This window comes from Nothobranchius furzeri, chromosome 1 (genome assembly GCF_043380555.1).
Source record: "Nothobranchius furzeri strain GRZ-AD chromosome 1, NfurGRZ-RIMD1, whole genome shotgun sequence".
NCBI classification, from domain to species: domain Eukaryota; kingdom Metazoa; phylum Chordata; class Actinopteri; order Cyprinodontiformes; family Nothobranchiidae; genus Nothobranchius; species Nothobranchius furzeri.
The window spans coordinates 17,950,469-17,968,573 of NC_091741.1; positions in this window are offsets into that span (position 1 = coordinate 17,950,469).

Genomic DNA, 18,105 nt, shown 5'->3' on the forward strand with positions numbered 1-18,105 from the left:
AGCCACATGTCAACAATAGGTCTGACTGAGGGCCTCCAGGAGAGAAGCCCAAGCAACACGCGGCCCGAGGAGCGTCTTGCCACATGTCAGCACTCGGTCTGACTGAGCGCCTCCAGGAGAGAGGCCAAAGCAAGACGCGCCCTGAGGAGTGTCTTGACACATGTCAACACTGGGTCTGACAGAGGGCCTCCATGAGAGAGGCCCAAGCAAGACGCGCCCCGAGGAGTGTCTTGCCACATGTCAACACTGGGTCTGACAGAGGGCCTCCAGGAGAGAGGCCCAAGCAAGACGCGCCCCGAGAAGTGTCTTGCCACATGTCACCACTTGGTCTGACTGAGCGCCTCCAGGAGAGAGGCCCAAGCAACACGCGCCCCGAGGAGCGTCAGGCCACATGTCACTACTCATTCTGACTGAGCGCCTCCAGGAGAGAGGCCCAAGCAAGACGCGCCCCGAGGAGCGTCTTGCCACGTGTCAACACTGGGTCTGATTGAGGGCCTTCTGGAGAGAGGCCCAAGCAAGACGCGCCCCGAGGAGCGTCTTGCCACATGTCACCACTTGGTCTGACTGAGCGCCTCCAGGAGAGAGGCCCAAGCAACACGCGCCCCGAGGAGCGTCAGGCCACATGTCACTACTCAGTCTGACTGAGCGCCTCCAGGAGAGAGGCCCAAGCAAGACGCCCCCCGAGGAGCGTCTTGCCACATGTCAACAATGGGTCTTACTGAGGGCCTCCAGGAGAGAAGCCCAAGCAAGACGCGCCCCGAGGAGCTTCTTGCCACATGTCAGCACTCGGTCTGACTGAGCGCCTCCAGGAGAGAGGCCAAAGCAAGACGCGCCCCGAGGAGCGTCTTGACACATGTCAACAATGGGTCTGACAGAGGGCCTCCATGAGAGAGGCCCAAGCAAGACGCGCCCCGAGGAGTGTCTTGCCACATGTCAACACTGGGTCTGACAGAGGGCCTCCAGAAGAGAGGCCCAAGCAAGACGCGCCCCGAGGAGTGTCTTGCCACATGTCACAACTTGGTCTGACTGAGCGCCTCCAGGAGAGAGGCCCAAGCAACACGCGCCCCGAGGAGCGTCAGGCCACATGTCACTACTCAGTCTGACTGAGCGCCTCCAGGAGAGAGGCCCAAGCAAGACGCGCCCCGAGGAGCGTCTTGCCACGTGTCAACACTGGGTCTGATTGAGGGCCTTCTGGAGGGAGGCCCAAGCAAGACGCGCCCCGAGGAGCGTCTTGCCACATGTCAACAATGGTTCTTACTGAGGGCCTCCAGGAGAGAAGCCCAAGCAAGACGCGCCCCGAGGAGCTTCTTGCCACATGTCACCACTCGGTCTGACTGAGCGCCTCCAGGAGAGAGGCCAAAGCAAGACGCCCCCCGAGGAGCGTCTTGACACATGTCAACACTGGGTCTGACAGAGGGCCTCCATGAGAGAGGCCCAAGCAAGACGCGCCCCGAGGAGTGTCTTGCCAAATGTCAACACTAGGTCTGACTGAGCGCCTCAGGGAGAGAGGTCCAAGCAAGACGCGCCCCGAGGAGCGTCTTGCCACATGTCACTACTCGGTCTGACTGAGCGCCTCAGGGAGAGAGGTCCAAGCAAGATGCGCCCCGAGGAGCATCTTGCCACATGTCAACACTGGATCTGACTGAGTGCCTCCATGAGAGAAGCCCCAGCAAGACGCGCCCCGAGGAGCGTCTTGCCACATGTCACTACTCGGTCTGTTTGAGCGCCTCCAGGAGGGAGGCCCAAGCAAGACGTGCCCCGAGGAGCGTCTTGCCACATGTCAACAATGGGTCTGACTGAGGGCCTCCAGGAGAGAAGCCCAAGCAAGACACGCCCCGAGGAGCGTCTTGACACATGTCAACACTGGGTCTGACTGAGGGCCTCCATGAGAGAAGCCCAGGCAAGACGCGCCCCGAGGAGAGTCTTGCCACATGTCAACACTCGGTCTGACAGAGGGCATCCAGGAGAGAGGCCCAAGCAATACGCGCCCCGAGGAGCGTCTTGCCACATGTCACCACTGGGTCTGACTGAGCGCCTCCAGGAGAGAGGCCCAACCAAGACGCGCCCTGAGGAGCGTCTTGCCACATGCCAACACTGGGTCTGACAGAGGGCCTCCAGGAGAGAGGCCCAAGCAAGACACGCCCCGAGGAGCGTCTTGCCACATGTAAACACTGGGTCTTTCTGAGCGCCTCCAGGAGAGAAGCCCAAGCAAGACGCGCACCGAGGAGCGTCTTGACACATGTCAACACTGGGTCTGACAGAGGGCCTCCATGAGAGAGGCCCAAGCAAGACGCGCCCCGAGGAGCGTCTTGCCACATGTCAACACTGGGTCTGACTGAGCGCCTCCAGGAGAGAGGCCCAAGCAAGACGCGCCCCAAGGAGTGTCTTGCCACATGTCAGCACTGGGTCTGACTGAGCGCCTCCAGGAGAGAGGCCCCAGCAAGATGCGCCCCGAGGAGCGTCTTGCCTTATGTCAGCACTCGGTCTGACTGAGCGCCTCCAGGAGAGAGGCCCAAGCAAGACGCGCCCCGAGGAGCGTCTTGCCACATGTCAACAATGGGTCTGACTGAGGGCCTCCAGGAGAGAGGCCCAAGCAAGATGCGCCCGGAGGAGCGTTTTGCCACATGTCAACACTGGGTCTGACAGAGGGCCTCCAGGAGAGAGGCCCAAGCAAGACGCGCCCCGAGGAGCGTCTTGCCACATGTCACCTCTGGTTCTGACTGAGCGCCTCCAGGAGAGAGGCCCAAGCAAGACGCGCCCCGAGGAGCGTCTTGTCACATGTCAACACTGGATCTGTCTGAGCGCCTCCAGGAGAGAAGCCCAAGCAAGACGCGCCCCGAGGAGTGTCTTGCCACATGTCAACAATGGGTCTGACTGAGGGCCTCCAGGAGAGAAGCCCAAGCAAGACGCGCCCCGAGGAGCGTCTTGACACATGTCAACACTGGGTCTGACAGAGGGCCTCCAGGAGAGAGGCCCAAGCAAGACGCGCCCCGAGGAGTGTCTTGCCACATGTCACCACTGGGTCTGACTGAGCGCCTCCAGGAGAGAGGCCGAAGCAAGATGCGCCCCGAGGAGCGTCAGGCCACATGTCACTACTCAGTCTGACTGACCGCCTCCAGGAGAGAGGCCCAAGCAAGACGCGCCCCGAGGAGCGTCTTGCCACATGTCAGCACTGGGTCTGACTGAACGCCTCCAGGAGAGAGGTCCCAGCAAGACGCGCCCTGAGGAGCGTCTTGCCTTTTGTCAGCACTCGGTCTGACTGAGCGCCTCCAGGAGAGAGGCCCAAGCAAGACGCGCCCCGAGGAGCGTCTTGCCACATGTCAACAATGGGTCTGACTGAGGGCCTCCAGGAGAGAGGCCCAGGCAATATGCGCCCCGAGGAGCGTCTTGCCACATGTCAACAATGGGTCTGACTGAGGGCCTCCAGGAGAGAAGCCCAAGCAACACGCGGCCCGAGGAGCGTCTTGCCACATGTCAGCACTCGGTCTGACTGAGCGCCTCCAGGAGAGAGGCCAAAGCAAGACGCGCCCTGAGGAGCGTCTTGACACATGTCAACACTGGGTCTGACAGAGGGCCTCCATGAGAGAGGCCCAAGCAAGACGCGCCCCGAGGAGTGTCTTGCCACATGTCAACACTGGGTCTGACAGAGGGCCTCCAGGAGAGAGGCCCAAGCAAGACGCGCTCCGAGAAGTGTCTTGCCACATGTCACCACTTGGTCTGACTGAGCGCCTGCAGGAGAGAGGCCCAAGCAACACGCGCCCCGAGGAGCGTCAGGCCACATGTCACTACTCATTCTGACTGAGCGCCTCCAGGAGAGAGGCCCAAGCAAGACGCGCCCTGAGGAGCGTCTTGCCACGTGTCAACACTGTGTCTGATTGAGGGCCTTCTGGAGAGAGGCCCAAGCAAGACGTGCCCCGAGGAGCGTCTTGCCACATGTCACCACTTGGTCTGACTGAGCGCCTCCAAGAGAGAGGCCAAAGCAACACGCGCCCCGAGGAGCGTCAGGCCACATGTCACTACTCAGTCTGACTGAGCGCCTCCAGGAGAGAGGCCCAAGCAAGACGCGCCCCGAGGAGCGTCTTGCCACATGTCAACAATGGGTCTTACTGAGCGCCTCCAGGAGAGAAGCCCAAGCAAGACGCGCCCCGAGGAGCTTCTTGCCACATGTCAGCACTCGGTCTGACTGAGCGCCTCCAGGAGAGAGGCCAAAGCAAGACGCGCCCCGAGGAGCATCTTGACACATGTCAACACTGGGTCTGACAGAGGGCCTCCATGAGAGAGGCCCAAGCAAGACGCGCCCCGAGGAGCGTCTTGCCACATGTCAACACTGGGTCTGACTGAGCGCCTCCAGGAGAGAGGCCCAAGCAAGACGCGCCCCGAGGAGTGTCTTGCCACATGTCAGCACTGGGTCTATCTGAGCGCCTCCAGGAGAGAGGCCCCAGCAAGATGCGCCCCGAGGAGTGTCTTGCCTTATGTCAGCACTCGGTCTGACTGAGCGCCTCCAGGAGAGAGGCCCAAGCAAGACGCACCCCGAGGAGCGTCTTGCCACATGTCAACAATGGGTCTGACTGAGGGCCTCCAGGAGAGAGGCCCAAGCAAGATGCGCCCGGAGTAGCGTTTTGCCACATGTCAACACTGGGTCTGACAGAGGGCCTCCAGGAGAGAAGCCCAAGCAAGACTCGCCCCGAGGAGCGTCTTGCCACATGTCACCTCTGGTTCTGACTGAGCGCCTCCAGGAGAGAGGCCCAAGCAAGACGCGCCCCGAGGAGCGTCTTGTCACATGTCAACACTGGATCTGTCTGAGCGCCTCCAGGAGAGAAGCCCAAGCAAGACGCGCCCCGAGGAGTGTCTTGCCAAATGTCAACAATGGGTCTGACTGAGGGCCTCCAGGAGAGAAGCCCAAGCAAGACGCGCCCCGAGGAGCGTCTTGACACATGTCAACACTGGGTCTGACAGAGGGCCTCCAGGAGAGAGGCCCAAGCAAGACGCGCCCCGAGGAGTGTCTTGCCACATGTCAACAATGGGTCTGACTGAGGGCCTCCAGGAGAGAAGCCCAAGCAAGACGCGCCCCGAGGAGCGTCTTGACACATGTCAACACTGGGTCTGACAGAGGGCCTACAGGAGAGAGGCCCAAGCAAGACGCGCCCCGAGGAGTGTCTTGCCACATGTCACCACTGGGTCTGACTGAGCGCCTCCAGGAGAGAGGCCCAAGCAAGACGCGCCCCGAGGAGCGTCAGGCCTCATGTCACTACTCAGTCTGACTGAGCGCCTCCAGGAGAGAGGCCCAAGCAAGACGCGCCCCGAGGAGCGTCTTGCCACATGTCAGCACTGGGTCTGACTGAACGCCTCCAGGAGAGAGGCCCCAGCAAGACGCGCCCCGAGGAGCGTCTTGCCTTTTGTCAGCACTCGGTCTGACTGAGCGCCTCCAGGAGAGAGGCCCAAGCAAGACGCGCCCCGAGGAGCGTCTTGCCACATGTCAACAATGGGTCTGACTGAGGGCCTCCAGGAGAGAGGCCCAAGCAATATGCACCCGAGGAGCGTCTTGCCACATGTCAACAATGGGTCTGACTGAGGGCCTCCAGGAGAGAAGCCCAAGCAACACGCGGCCCGAGGAGCGTCTTGCCACATGTCAGCACTCGGTCTGACTGAGCGCCTCCAGGAGAGAGGCCAAAGCAAGACGCGCCCTGAGGAGCGTCTTGACACATGTCAACACTGGGTCTGACAGAGGGCCTCCATGAGAGAGGCCCAAGCAAGACGCGCCCCGAGGAGTGTCTTGCCACATGTCAACACTGGGTCTGACAGAGGGCCTCCAGGAGAGAGGCCCAACCAAGATGCGCTCCGAGAAGTGTCTTGCCACATGTCACCACTTGGTCTGACTGAGCGCCTCCAGGAGAGAGGCCCAAGCAACACGCGCCCCGAGGAGCGTCAGGCCACATGTCACTACTCATTCTGACTGAGCGCCTCCAGGAGAGAGGCCCAAGCAAGACGCGCCCCGAGGAGCGTCTTGCCACGTGTCAACACTGGGTCTGATTGAGGGCCTTCTGGAGAGAGGCCCAAGCAAGACGCGCCCCGAGGAGCGTCTTGCCACATGTCACCACTTGGTCTGACTGAGCGCCTCCAGGAGAGAGGCCCAAGCAACACGCGCCCCGAGGAGCGTCAGGCCACATGTCACTACTCAGTCTGACTGAGCGCCTCCAGGAGAGAGGCCCAAGCAAGACGCGCCCCGAGGAGCGTCTTGCCACATGTCAACAATGGGTCTTACTGAGCGCCTCCAGGAGAGAAGCCCAAGCAAGACGCGCCCCGAGGAGCTTCTTGCCACATGTCAGCACTCGGTCTGACTGAGCGCCTCCAGGAGAGAGGCCAAAGCAAGACGCGCCCCTAGGAGCGCCTTGCCAAATGTCAACAATGGGTCTGACTGAGGGCCTCCAGGAGAGAAGCCCAAGCAAGACGCGCCCCGAGGAGCGTCTTGACACATGTCAACACTGGGTCTTACTGAGCGCCTCCAGGAGAGAAGCCCAAGCAAGACGCGCCCCGAGGAGCTTCTTGCCACATGTCAGCACTCGGTCTGACTGAGCGCCTCCAGGAGAGAGGCCAAAGCAAGACGCGCCGCGAGGAGCATCTTGACACATGTCAACACTGGGTCTGACAGAGGGCCTCCATGAGAGAGGCCCAAGCAAGACGCGCCCCGAGGAGCGTCTTGCCACATGTCAACACTGGGTCTGACTGAGCGCCTCCAGGAGAGAGGCCCAAGCAAGACGCGCCCCGAGGAGTGTCTTGCCACATGTCAGCACTGGGTCTATCTGAGCGCCTCCAGGAGAGAGGCCCCAGCAAGATGCGCCCCGAGGAGCGTCTTGCCTTATGTCAGCACTCGGTCTGACTGAGCGCCTCCAGGAGAGAGGCCCAAGCAAGACGCGCCCCGAGGAGCGTCTTGCCACATGTCAACAATGGGTCTGACTGAGGGCCTCCAGGAGAGAGGCCCAAGCAAGATGCGCCCGGAGTAGCGTTTTGCCACATGTCAACACTGGGTCTGACAGAGGGCCTCCATGAGAGAGGCCCAAGCAAGACGCGCCCCGAGGAGTGTCTTGCCACATGTCAACACTGGGTCTCACAGAGGGCCTCCAGGAGAGAGGCCCAAGCAAGACGCGCCCCGAGGAGCGTCTTGCCTTATGTCAGCACTCGGTCTGACTGAGCGCCTCCAGGAGAGAGGCCCATGCAAGACGCGCCCCGAGGAGCTTCTTGCCACATGTCAGCACTCGGTCTGACTGAGCGCCTCCAGGAGAGAGGCCAAAGCAAGACGCGCCCCGAGGAGCGTCTTGACACATGTCAACACTGGGTCTGACAGAGGGCCTCCATGAGAGAGGCCCAAGCAAGACGCGCCCCGAGGAGCGTCTTGCCACATGTCAACACTGGGTCTGACTGAGCGCCTCCAGGAGAGAGGCCCAAGCAAGACACGCCCCGAGGAGTGTCTTGACACATGTCAACACTGGGTCGGACTGAGGGCCTCCATGAGAGAAGCCCAAGCAAGACGCGCCCCAAGGAGAGTCTTGCCACATGTCAACACTCGGTCTGACAGAGGGCATTCTGGAGAGAGGCCCAAGCAATACGCGCCCCGAGGAGCGTCTTGCCACATGTCAACACTGGGTCTGACTGAGCGCCTCCAGGAGAGAGGCCCAAGCAAGACGCACCCGAGGAGCGTCTTGCCACATGTTAGCACTGGGTCTGACTGAGCGCCTCCACGAGAGAGGCCCCAGCAAGACGCGCCCCGAGGAGCGTCTTGCCTTATGTCAGCACTCGGTCTGACTGAGCGCCTCCAGGAGAGAGGCCCAAGCAAGACGCGCCCCGAGGAGCGTCTTGCCACATGTCAACAATGGGTCTGACTGAGGGCCTCCAGGAGAGAGGCCCAAGCAAGATGCGCCCGGAGGAGCGTCTTGCCACTTGACAACACTGGGTCTGACAGAGGGCCTCCAGGAGAGAGGCCCAAGCAAGACGTGCCCCGAGGAGCGTCTTGCCACATGTCACCTCTGGTTCTGACTGAGCGCCTCCAGGAGAGAGGCCCAAGCAAGACGCGCCCCGAGGAGCGTCTTGTCACATGTCAACACTGGGTCTGTCTGAGCGCCTCCAGGAGAGAAGCCCAAGCAAGACGCGCCCCGAGCAGCGTCTTGCCACATGTCAACACTGGGTCTGACTGAGCGCCTCCAGGAGAGAGGCCCAAGCAAGATGCGCACGGAGGAGCGTCTTGCCACATGTCAACAATGGGTCTGACTGAGGGCCTCCAGGAGAGAAGCCCAAGCAACACGCGGCCCGAGGAGCGTCTTGCCACATGTCAGCACTCGGTCTGACTGAGCGCCTCCAGGAGAGAGGCCAAAGCAAGACGCGCCCCGAGGAGCGTCTTGACACATGTCAACACTGGGTCTGACAGAGGGCCTCCATGAGAGAGGCCCAAGCAAGACGCGCCCCGAGGAGTGTCTTGCCACATGTCAACACTGGGTCTCACAGAGGGCCTCCAGGAGAGAGGCCCAAGCAAGACGCGCCCCGAGGAGCGTCTTGCCACATGTCAGCACTGGGTCTGACTGAGCGCCTCCAGGAGAGAGGCCCATGCAAGACGCGCCCCGAGGAGCTTCTTGCCACATGTCAGCACTCGGTCTGACTGAGCGCCTCCAGGAGAGAGGCCAAAGCAAGACGCGCCCCGAGGAGCGTCTTGACACATGTCAACACTGGGTCTGACAGAGGGCCTCCATGAGAGAGGCCCAAGCAAGACGCGCCCCGAGGAGCGTCTTGCCACATGTCAACACTGGGTCTGACTGAGCGCCTCAAGGAGAGAGGCCCAAGCAAGACGCGCCCCGAGGAGCGTCTTGCCACATGTCAACAATGGGTCTGACTGAGGGCCTCCAGGAGAGAGGCCCAAGCAAGATGCGCCCGGAGGAGCGTCTTGCCACATGTCAACACTGGGTCTGACAGAGGGCCTCCAGGAGAGAGGCCCAAGCAAGACGCGCCCCGAGGAGCGTCTTGCCACATGTCACCTCTGGTTCTGACTGAGCGCCTCCAGGAGAGAGGCCCAAGCAAGACGTGCCCCGAGGAGCGTCTTGTCACATGTCAACACTGGGTCTTTCTGAGCGCCTCCAGGAGAGAAGCCCAAGCAAGACGCGCCCCGAGGAGCGTCTTGCCACATGTCAGCACTCGGTCTGACTGAGCGCCTCCAGGAGAGAGGCCCAAGCAAGACGCGCCCAGAGGAGCGTCTAGCCACATGTCAACAATAGGTCTGACTGAGGGCCTCCAGGAGAGAAGCCCAAGCAACACGCGGCCCGAGGAGCGTCTTGCCACATGTCAGCACTCGGTCTGACTGAGCGCCTCCAGGAGAGAGGCCAAAGCAAGACGCGCCCTGAGGAGTGTCTTGACACATGTCAACACTGGGTCTGACAGAGGGCCTCCATGAGAGAGGCCCAAGCAAGACGCGCCCCGAGGAGTGTCTTGCCACATGTCAACACTGGGTCTGACAGAGGGCCTCCAGGAGAGAGGCCCAAGCAAGACGCGCCCCGAGAAGTGTCTTGCCACATGTCACCACTTGGTCTGACTGAGCGCCTCCAGGAGAGAGGCCCAAGCAACACGCGCCCCGAGGAGCGTCAGGCCACATGTCACTACTCATTCTGACTGAGCGCCTCCAGGAGAGAGGCCCAAGCAAGACGCGCCCCGAGGAGCGTCTTGCCACGTGTCAACACTGGGTCTGATTGAGGGCCTTCTGGAGAGAGGCCCAAGCAAGACGCGCCCCGAGGAGCGTCTTGCCACATGTCACCACTTGGTCTGACTGAGCGCCTCCAGGAGAGAGGCCCAAGCAACACGCGCCCCGAGGAGCGTCAGGCCACATGTCACTACTCAGTCTGACTGAGCGCCTCCAGGAGAGAGGCCCAAGCAAGACGCCCCCCGAGGAGCGTCTTCCCACATGTCAACAATGGGTCTTACTGAGGGCCTCCAGGAGAGAAGCCCAAGCAAGACGCGCCCCGAGGAGCTTCTTGCCACATGTCAGCACTCGGTCTGACTGAGCGCCTCCAGGAGAGAGGCCAAAGCAAGACGCGCCCCGAGGAGCGTCTTGACACATGTCAACACTGGGTCTGACAGAGGGCCTCCATGAGAGAGGCCCAAGCAAGACGCGCCCCGAGGAGTGTCTTGCCACATGTCAACACTGGGTCTGACAGAGGGCCTCCAGAAGAGAGGCCCAAGCAAGACGCGCCCCGAGGAGTGTCTTGCCACATGTCACAACTTGGTCTGACTGAGCGCCTCCAGGAGAGAGGCCCAAGCAACACGCGCCCCGAGGAGCGTCAGGCCACATGTCACTACTCAGTCTGACTGAGCGCCTCCAGGAGAGAGGCCCAAGCAAGACGCGCCCCGAGGAGCGTCTTGCCACGTGTCAACACTGGGTCTGATTGAGGGCCTTCTGGAGGGAGGCCCAAGCAAGACGCGCCCCGAGGAGCGTCTTGCCACATGTCAACAATGGTTCTTACTGAGGGCCTCCAGGAGAGAAGCCCAAGCAAGACGCGCCCCGAGGAGCTTCTTGCCACATGTCACCACTCGGTCTGACTGAGCGCCTCCAGGAGAGAGGCCAAAGCAAGACGCCCCCCGAGGAGCGTCTTGACACATGTCAACACTGGGTCTGACAGAGGGCCTCCATGAGAGAGGCCCAAGCAAGACGCGCCCCGAGGAGTGTCTTGCCAAATGTCAACACTAGGTCTGACTGAGCGCCTCAGGGAGAGAGGTCCAAGCAAGACGCGCCCCGAGGAGCGTCTTGCCACATGTCACTACTCGGTCTGACTGAGCGCCTCAGGGAGAGAGGTCCAAGCAAGATGCGCCCCGAGGAGCATCTTGCCACATGTCAACACTGGATCTGACTGAGTGCCTCCATGAGAGAAGCCCCAGCAAGACGCGCCCCGAGGAGCGTCTTGCCACATGTCACTACTCGGTCTGTTTGAGCGCCTCCAGGAGGGAGGCCCAAGCAAGACGTGCCCCGAGGAGCGTCTTGCCACATGTCAACAATGGGTCTGACTGAGGGCCTCCAGGAGAGAAGCCCAAGCAAGACACGCCCCGAGGAGCGTCTTGACACATGTCAACACTGGGTCTGACTGAGGGCCTCCATGAGAGAAGCCCAGGCAAGACGCGCCCCGAGGAGAGTCTTGCCACATGTCAACACTCGGTCTGACAGAGGGCATCCAGGAGAGAGGCCCAAGCAATACGCGCCCCGAGGAGCGTCTTGCCACATGTCACCACTGGGTCTGACTGAGCGCCTCCAGGAGAGAGGCCCAACCAAGACGCGCCCTGAGGAGCGTCTTGCCACATGCCAACACTGGGTCTGACAGAGGGCCTCCAGGAGAGAGGCCCAAGCAAGACACGCCCCGAGGAGCGTCTTGTCATATGTAAACACTGGGTCTTTCTGAGCGCCTCCAGGAGAGAAGCCCAAGCAAGACGCGCACCGAGGAGCGTCTTGACACATGTCAACACTGGGTCTGACAGAGGGCCTCCATGAGAGAGGCCCAAGCAAGATGCGCCCCGAGGAGCGTCTTGCCACATGTCAACACTGGGTCTGACTGAGCGCCTCCAGGAGAGAGGCCCAAGCAAGACGCGCCCCGAGGAGTGTCTTGCCACATGTCAGCACTGGGTCTGACTGAGCGCCTCCAGGAGAGAGGCCCCAGCAAGATGCGCCCCGAGGAGCGTCTTGCCTTATGTCAGCACTCGGTCTGACTGAGCGCCTCCAGGAGAGAGGCCCAAGCAAGACGCGCCCTGAGGAGCGTCTTGCCACGTGTCAACACTGTGTCTGATTGAGGGCCTTCTGGAGAGAGGCCCAAGCAAGACGTGCCCCGAGGAGCGTCTTGCCACATGTCACCACTTGGTCTGACTGAGCGCCTCCAGGAGAGAGGCCAAAGCAACACGCGCCCCGAGGAGCGTCAGGCCACATGTCACTACTCAGTCTGACTGAGCGCCTCCAGGAGAGAGGCCCAAGCAAGACGCGCCCCGAGGAGCGTCTTGCCACATGTCAACAATGGGTCTTACTGAGCGCCTCCAGGAGAGAAGCCCAAGCAAGACGCGCCCCGAGGAGCTTCTTGCCACATGTCAGCACTCGGTCTGACTGAGCGCCTCCAGGAGAGAGGCCAAAGCAAGACGCGCCCCGAGGAGCATCTTGACACATGTCAACACTGGGTCTGACAGAGGGCCTCCATGAGAGAGGCCCAAGCAAGACGCGCCCCGAGGAGCGTCTTGCCACATGTCAACACTGGGTCTGACTGAGCGCCTCCAGGAGAGAGGCCCAAGCAAGACGCGCCCCGAGGAGTGTCTTGCCACATGTCAGCACTGGGTCTATCTGAGCGCCTCCAGCAGAGAGGCCCCAGCAAGATGCGCCCCGAGGAGCGTCTTGCCTTATGTCAGCACTCGGTCTGACTGAGCGCCTCCAGGAGAGAGGCCCAAGCAAGACGCGCCCCGAGGAGCGTCTTGCCACATGTCAACAATGGGTCTGACTGAGGGCCTCCAGGAGAGAGGCCCAAGCAAGATGCGCCCGGAGTAGCGTTTTGCCACATGTCAACACTGGGTCTGACAGAGGGCCTCCAGGAGAGAAGCCCAAGCAAGACGCGCCCCGAGGAGCGTCTTGCCACATGTCACCTCTGGTTCTGACTGAGCGCCTCCAGGAGAGAGGCCCAAGCAAGACGCGCCCCGAGGAGCGTCTTGTCACATGTCAACACTGGATCTGTCTGAGCGCCTCCAGGAGAGAAGCCCAAGCAAGACGCGCCCCGAGGAGTGTCTTGCCAAATGTCAACAATGGGTCTGACTGAGGGCCTCCAGGAGAGAAGCCCAAGCAAGACGCGCCCCGAGGAGCGTCTTGACACATGTCAACACTGGGTCTGACAGAGGGCCTCCAGGAGAGAGGCCCAAGCAAGACGCGCCCCGAGGAGTGTCTTGCCACATGTCAACAATGGGTCTGACTGAGGGCCTCCAGGAGAGAAGCCCAAGCAAGACGCGCCCCGAGGAGCGTCTTGACACATGTCAACACTGGGTCTGACAGAGGGCCTCCAGGAGAGAGGCCCAAGCAAGACGCGCCCCGAGGAGTGTCTTGCCACATGTCACCACTGGGTCTGACTGAGCGCCTCCAGGAGAGAGGCCCAAGCAAGACGCGCCCCGAGGAGCGTCAGGCCTCATGTCACTACTCAGTCTGACTGAGCGCCTCCAGGAGAGAGGCCCAAGCAAGACGCGCCCCGAGGAGCGTCTTGCCACATGTCAGCACTGGGTCTGACCGAACGCCTCCAGGAGAGAGGCCCCAGCAAGACGCGACCCGAGGAGCGTCTTGCCTTTTGTCAGCACTCGGTCTGACTGAGCGCCTCCAGGAGAGAGGCCCAAGCAAGACGCGCCCCGAGAAGTGTCTTGCCACATGTCACCACTTGGTCTGACTGAGCGCCTCCAGGAGAGAGGCCCAAGCAACACGCGCCCCGAGGAGCGTCAGGCCACATGTCACTACTCATTCTGACTGAGCGCCTCCAGGAGAGAGGCCCAAGCAAGACGCGCCCCGAGGAGCGTCTTGCCACGTGTCAACACTGGGTCTGATTGAGTTCCTTCTGGAGAGAGGCCCAAGCAAGACGCGCCCCGAGGAGCGTCTTGCCACATGTCACCACTTGGTCTGACTGAGCGCCTCCAGGAGAGAGGCCCAAGCAACACGCGCCCCGAGGAGCGTCAGGCCACATGTCACTACTCAGTCTGACTGAGCGCCTCCAGGAGAGAGGCCCAAGCAAGACGCGCCCCGAGGAGCGTCTTGCCACATGTCAACAATGGGTCTTACTGAGCGCCTCCAGGAGAGAAGCCCAAGCAAGACGCGCCCCGAGGAGCTTCTTGCCACATGTCAGCACTCGGTCTGACTGAGCGCCTCCAGGAGAGAGGCCAAAGCAAGACGCGCCCCGAGGAGCGTCTTGCCAAATGTCAACAATGGGTCTGACTGAGGGCCTCCAGGAGAGAAGCCCAAGCAAGACGCGCCCCGAGGAGCGTCTTGACACATGTCAACACTGGGTCTTACTGAGCGCCTCCAGGAGAGAAGCCCAAGCAAGACGCGCCCCGAGGAGCTTCTTGCCACATGTCAGCACTCGGTCTGACTGAGCGCCTCCAGGAGAGAGGCCAAAGCAAGACGCGCCCCGAGGAGCATCTTGACACATGTCAACACTGGGTCTGACAGAGGGCCTCCATGAGAGAGGCCCAAGCAAGACGCGCCCCGAGGAGCGTCTTGCCACATGTCAACACTGGGTCTGACTGAGCGCCTCCAGGAGAGAGGCCCAAGCAAGACGCGCCCCGAGGAGTGTCTTGCCACATGTCAGCACTGGGTCTATCTGAGCGCCTCCAGGAGAGAGGCCCCAGCAAGATGCGCCCCGAGGAGCGTCTTGCCTTATGTCAGCACTCGGTCTGACTGAGCGCCTCCAGGAGAGAGGCCCAAGCAAGACGCGCCCCGAGGAGCGTCTTGCCACATGTCAACAATGGGTCTGACTGAGGGCCTCCAGGAGAGAGGCCCAAGCAAGATGCGCCCGGAGTAGCGTTTTGCCACATGTCAACACTGGGTCTGACAGAGGGCCTCCAGGAGAGAAGCCCAAGCAAGACGCGCCCCGAGGAGCGTCTTGCCACATGTCACCTCTGGTTCTGACTGAGCGCCTCCAGGAGAGAGGCCCAAGCAAGACGCGCCCCGAGGAGCGTCTTGTCACATGTCAACACTGGATCTGTCTGAGCGCCTCCAGGAGAGAAGCCCAAGCAAGACGCGCCCCGAGGAGTGTCTTGCCAAATGTCAACAATGGGTCTGACTGAGGGCCTCCAGGAGAGAAGCCCAAGCAAGACGCGCCCCGAGGAGCGTCTTGACACATGTCAACACTGGGTCTGACAGAGGGCCTCCAGGAGAGAGGCCCAAGCAAGACGCGCCCCGAGGAGTGTCTTGCCACATGTCAACAATGGGTCTGACTGAGGGCCTCCAGGAGAGAAGCCCAAGCAAGACGCGCCCCGAGGAGCGTCTTGACACATGTCAACACTGGGTCTGACAGAGGGCCTCCAGGAGAGAGGCCCAAGCAAGACGCGCCCCGAGGAGTGTCTTGCCACATGTCACCACTGGGTCTGACTGAGCGCCTCCAGGAGAGAGGCCCAAGCAAGACGCGCCCCGAGGAGCGTCAGGCCTCATGTCACTACTCAGTCTGACTGAGCGCCTCCAGGAGAGAGGCCCAAGCAAGACGCGCCCCGAGGAGCGTCTTGCCACATGTCAGCACTGGGTCTGACTGAACGCCTCCAGGAGAGAGGCCCCAGCAAGACGCGCCCCGAGGAGCGTCTTGCCTTTTGTCAGCACTCGGTCTGACTGAGCGCCTCCAGGAGAGAGGCCCAAGCAAGACGCGCCCCGAGGAGCGTCTTGCCACATGTCAACAATGGGTCTGACTGAGGGCCTCCAGGAGAGAGGCCCAAGCAATATGCACCCGAGGAGCGTCTTGCCACATGTCAACAATGGGTCTGACTGAGGGCCTCCAGGAGAGAAGCCCAAGCAACACGCGGCCCGAGGAGCGTCTTGCCACATGTCAGCACTCGGTCTGACTGAGCGCCTCCAGGAGAGAGGCCAAAGCAAGACGCGCCCTGAGGAGCGTCTTGACACATGTCAACACTGGGTCTGACAGAGGGCCTCCATGAGAGAGGCCCAAGCAAGACGCGCCCCGAGGAGTGTCTTGCCACATGTCAACACTGGGTCTGACAGAGGATCTCCAGGAGAGAGGCCCAAGCAAGACGCGCTCCGAGAAGTGTCTTGCCACATGTCACCACTTGGTCTGACTGAGCGCCTCCAGGAGAGAGGCCCAAGCAACACGCGCCCCGAGGAGCGTCAGGCCACATGTCACTACTCATTCTGACTGAGCGCCTCCAGGAGAGAGGCCCAAGCAAGACGCGCCTCGAGGAGCGTCTTGCCACGTGTCAACACTGGGTCTGATTGAGGGCCTTCTGGAGAGAGGCCCAAGCAAGACGCGCCCCGAGGAGCGTCTTGCCACATGTCACCACTTGGTCTGACTGAGCGCCTCCAGGAGAGAGGCCCAAGCAACACGCGCCCCGAGGAGCGTCAGGCCACATGTCACTACTCAGTCTGACTGAGCGCCTCCAGGAGAGAGGCCCAAGCAAGACGCGCCCCGAGGAGCGTCTTGCCACATGTCAACAATGGGTCTTACTGAGCGCCTCCAGGAGAGAAGCCCAAGCAAGACGCGCCCCGAGGAGCTTCTTGCCACATGTCAGCACTCGGTCTGACTGAGCGCCTCCAGGAGAGAGGCCAAAGCAAGACGCGCCCCGAGGAGCGTCTTGCCAAATGTCAACAATGGGTCTGACTGAGGGCCTCCAGGAGAGAAGCCCAAGCAAGACGCGCCCCGAGGAGCGTCTTGACACATGTCAACACTGGGTCTGACAGAGGGCCTCCAGGAGAGAGGCCCAAGCAAGACGCGCCCCGAGGAGTTTCTTGCCACATGTCACCACTGGGTCTGACTGAGCGCCTCCAGGAGAGAGGCCGAAGCAAGACGCGCCCCGAGGAGCGTCAGGCCAAATGTCACTACTCAGTCTGACTGACCGCCTCCAGGAGAGAGGCCCAAGCAAGACGCGCCCCGAGGAGCGTCTTGCCACATGTCAGCACTGGGTCTGACTGAACGCCTCCAGGAGAGAGGCCCCAGCAGGACGCGCCCCGAGGAGCGTCTTGCCTTTTGTCAGCACTCGGTCTGACTGAGCGCCTCCAGGAGAGAGGCCCAAGCAAGACGCGCCCCGAGGAGCGTCTTGCCACATGTCAACAATGGGTCTGACTGAGGGCCTCCAGGAGAGAGGCCCAAGCAATATGCGCCCCGAGGAGCGTCTTGCCACATGTCAACAATGGGTCTGACTGAGGGCCTCCAGGAGAGAAGCCCAAGCAACACGCGGCCCGAGGAGCGTCTTGCCACATGTCAGCACTCGGTCTGACTGAGCGCCTCCAGGAGAGAGGCCAAAGCAAGACGCGCCCTGAGGAGCGTCTTGACGCATGTCAACACTGGGTCTGACAGAGGGCCTCCATGAGAGAGGCCCAAGCAAGACGCGCCCCGAGGAGTGTCTTGCCACATGTCAACACTGGGTCTGACAGAGGGCCTCCAGGAGAGAGGCCCAAGCAAGACGCGCTCCGAGAAGTGTCTTGCCACATGTCACCACTTGGTCTGACTGAGCGCCTCCAGGAGAGAGGCCCAAGCAACACGCGCCCCGAGGAGCGTCAGGCCACATGTCACTACTCATTCTGACTGAGCGCCTCCAGGAGAGAGGCCCAAGCAAGACGCGCCCCGAGGAGCGTCTTGCCACGTGTCAACACTGGGTCTGATTGAGGGCCTTCTGGAGAGAGGCCCAAGCAAGACGCGCCCCGAGGAGCGTCTTGCCACATGTCACCACTTGGTCTGACTGAGCGCCTCCAGGAGAGAGGCCCAAGCAACACGCGCCCCGAGGAGCGTCAGGCCACATGTCACTACTCAGTCTGACTGAGCGCCTCCAGGAGAGAGGCCCAAGCAAGACGCGCCCCGAGGAGCGTCTTGCCACATGTCAACAATGGGTCTTACTGAGCGCCTCCAGGAGAGAAGCCCAAGCAAGACGCGCCCCGAGGAGCTTCTTGCCACATGTCAGCACTCGGTCTGACTGAGCGCCTCCAGGAGAGAGGCCAAAGCAAGACGCGCCCCGAGGAGCGTCTTGACACATGTCAACACTGGGTCTGACAGAGGGCCTCCATGAGAGAGGCCCAAGCAAGACGCGCCCCGAGGAGCGTCTTGCCACATGTCAACACTGGGTCTGACTGAGCGCCTCCAGGAGAGAGGCCCAAGCAAGACGCGCCCCGAGGAGGGTCTTGCCACATGTCAGCACTGGGTCTGACTGAGCGCCTCCAGGAGAGAGGCCCCAGCAAGATGCGCCCCGAGGAGCGTCTTGCCTTATGTCAGCACTCGGTCTGACTGAGCGCCTCCAGGAGAGAGGCCCAAGCAAGACGCGCCCCGAGGAGCGTCTTGCCACATGTCAACAATGGGTCTGACTGAGGGCCTCCAGGAGAGAGGCCCAAGCAAGATGCGCCCGGAGGAGCGTTTTGCCACATGTCAA